We start from the raw sequence: 3666 nt of genomic DNA on the forward strand, positions 1-3666 counted from the left end.
GACTTTATATGAAATATTTTTCAAATTTTGGATTGTATTTGAAATGTACTCTCGACAATCATGGTAAAGATGAACAATTTATTAGCCAGTGTGCTAAGAAAAGGAAACAAAACATATTTTTTTATCTTTTATATTTTGGTTTATGATATGCAAGACATATCAATATGCCCTGATTAACATTGATAGACCGTTGTAGAGTGTTGCCTTAACTGCAGTGGGTACTATTGGCCCGTACTTTATTTATGGTTACCCGCAGGTCAACATCATAACTTCCTATATTATCAAAGGCCATCGCCAAACAAAACCGATATTTTAGCTTTAGGTAGATTGAATTATGTACCATTTCTCAAGTGATTTATTTATTGCCATTGCAAAATAAATACACAACAATTATTGTGAGTTTATTTTTTCAAAACCCTTTAAAAGAATTGGTTTACAAAATGGGTGGGGAATGTTCACAAAGCAAATTTAACTTTAATGGCCCAATCATGTGCAGGAAAAATTCCTATTGTCTTTTCTTATTTCTTATTCCCCTGCACATGATTTGGCATTCAAACTTAAGAAGACATCCTCTGCTTCCTTAGTAAATCAACTCCAGAACAGTTGCATGATGGTGGGCACAGCTGGGTTAGCAAGAGCTTTCAGCAAGTGAGGAGGTTGACCGCACTCCATTTGATGGAAAGTCCAATTTAGTCCAAAACCTCACATCTCAAAACAGGCAGGGGACATAGATGTTAACGAGTTTTACGCAATGTGCACTTAGTCATAAGTTATGGCATAATTATGATTTAATGCATAGTTATGACTAAGCGCATATTGCATGAAACACGTTAACGTCTATCTTCCTTACCTGTTTTGAGCTGTGAGTTTTTTGATATTTACAATAAACTTTTTTGGACTTTGCATCTATTGGAGTGTGATTATTACACATATTCAAGTACCTACGGCTGCGAACCCGACCCGCACCTTATGGAATGGATCGGGGGCTAATGTACTGAGTGGGCAGACCTTAAGTGGTGTCTGTATATCACTTTAGCTTTCAGCACGATATGTAAGAAGCTGGAGTAATCTTCAAATATTAACATTGGCCTTAAAAAGTATATTATGTAATTTATTATTCTAGGAGATTATTCTAGGAGAATATGTGGGTTTGTAATAGGCATGTTTAATGTTTACATGACATTGCTCTTTTCAGTATTTTTACTAGTAAATCTTTATAGTCAAGCAACTTGACAGACAAGCACTGTAGCGCTCCAGTGACATGCAGCCACAGTTTTGACCAGCCATAGAGCTGTAACCCTTTGGTGGAGTTTTTTTTTTGGGGGGGGGGGTACTATGACCAACATAAAGTAATTAATGACCAAACAACGCACATTCGTGACATTTGTAATATTTAAATCACACTAATTGTCATGGTATGTTAAGAAGCTCTCCATCCAAATTATGACCATGTTTGAGTTTGGTCATTTCTACCAATATATGATGTTAGTAAATACAATTTAAATTTACCTACAAACAATTTACTTTATGCACAAACTCATACAACAAGAAGAGGACATTTGTATTTGAAGGGGAAGTATAAGTATGTTGTCATGACTGATTTTGTATACCCCACCCATCTAACATGCAACATTTTCTAGGAATGAAAACTTTCATTAAGCATAAAAGGTGCTTTTTCTAACTGATTATAAACTCTTATTTATTCATTCTTCTTTGGGCACGTTTATGGTATTTTTTTGTTCCTCACACATGTAAGAATATGCATTATTATGAGAGAAAAACAAAATTGCACATGTTGCAGTTTTTTACACAAGCACTTGATATTCTAGTATAGTAGAGTGATTTCATAAAAGTGTAAATGTTAGTCAATTGGTTTGATTGAGAAAACATACAATTTCCTGTATGTAGCTGAACAGGATAGCATCAAACACATCCAACAAGCTGAAGAAAAGTCACACCTTTATCAAATCATCTACTCAATGACTTCTTTCTCCAGCATAGTCCCGGCCTTATTTATCAACACGTCTCAAATAAGAACTGTCTGCTTTGTCCCATAGCCACCAATCAGATTCTTATGTTCACTCTACATCTGCTGTTTTTCAGTTTACATGGTTTCTGGCCATGTGGCAATAAAGACAATAGTAAGTTGAGGAGATGCATTAATAAATAAGGCCCTATTAGTTACCTTTGAAGGGCTTAGCTTATAGATCAGCCTTAGATTTTATTGTGACTATACCGTTACAACTGCATTTTTGGTGACTCTTGTATGTAGTTCAATATTGTAAATTCTGGAACAGTTGCTGTGGGTATCCGCTGCTGGTGAGCTCAGTCTGCCAGCATGATCTGGAATCCCCTTGCTGATGTAGCTAAGTATTTTCCTTTCATCAAGAGACATCTATGTCATCGTTTTGTAAAATCTCATATTGTTTAAGTGTACATTTGATTTCATTAGTATAAATCAGAGCTATAGAATAGCTTTTTTCTGTTTTGTTTTTTTGTAACATTCATTCAGTGACATAAAAATCTGGTATTTAAATAACCTGCCAGTCTAATTGAATTATTATGCAATCTACTGACACTGACCTTATCACATATGCTAAAATACAGAACTTTATATGGTAAATTGGGAAAATATGAAAAAAAAGAAAAAAACAATTGTTTTGTTTTATTTGGTTTTTATTTTGCACATTAGAGGGGATATACAAATTTATGCAAACCAGTCCTCTAAACAGAAATTCCACCATAACCTATTAGGCGGAATTGGTTGGGGTGGTAAACGTAGTATAAATGATACTCACCTATGTCTAATCTGCTTATTATGAGTGATGTTTGCAGTATGTGCTTCCAACCTCCTCTGAGTTATACGTTTCTGTACAGGCTTCTAGAGGGCAGTAGTCAGAGGAGTAGAATATCAAGACAGGCTACAGGTCTTGGAAATTTCAAGGATTTGGACTTTGACGAGAAAGAGAACCAAATTTTGGGCATTAACATGAGTGCAATTAGCAAACTATACTTACCTCCTCCAGCTTTACCAATCCCTATGATGATTTAGCATGTAGCTCCTCTTTACATGTTACCTTAACTAATAGAATGTTTCAAATATATATACAGGCTAAGGGCTTTGCATAAAATGTACCCATATTAATAAATCACCCCTTTAAAAAAAAAAACGAATGTACTTCTTACGTTATATATTATGCTTATATCTAAATATTTACAAAACCTCAATTGATAGGGTTCTAACAACCTATATTGCTGAGCAGGATATTTAAATGCATAATTTCCTTTAAAGCATTCGTGCTGTGTACAGGCAATGTACTTTATATGTGTTAACGTGTTATTAAATAGGACACATGAAGAATAAAAATCACAGCAGGTTAAAGCAAGTGTAATGTCATCATTAAAGAAGGTGGACGATTTCTAAGTATGTGACACAAAAGTAAATAAGTAAAGATTAGAATAGTTTGGTAAGTGTGACTTTATAGATATGTGGGCACTTTATCAAGTTTCTCCCAGCTATCAAGACAAAGCATTGAAAGAAATGACTATTCACAGCTGCACCAGATTCAAATTCTTTTTTTCTAATATCTGGTAACTGAAAGTCACTAGATTGAGCTCATCAACCAGACACTTGGGAAGTTGGTGCACACAGAATCTGGTGCAGCT

The sequence above is a fragment of the Rana temporaria genome, chromosome 1 (assembly GCF_905171775.1).
Source record: "Rana temporaria chromosome 1, aRanTem1.1, whole genome shotgun sequence".
Taxonomy (NCBI): domain Eukaryota; kingdom Metazoa; phylum Chordata; class Amphibia; order Anura; family Ranidae; genus Rana; species Rana temporaria.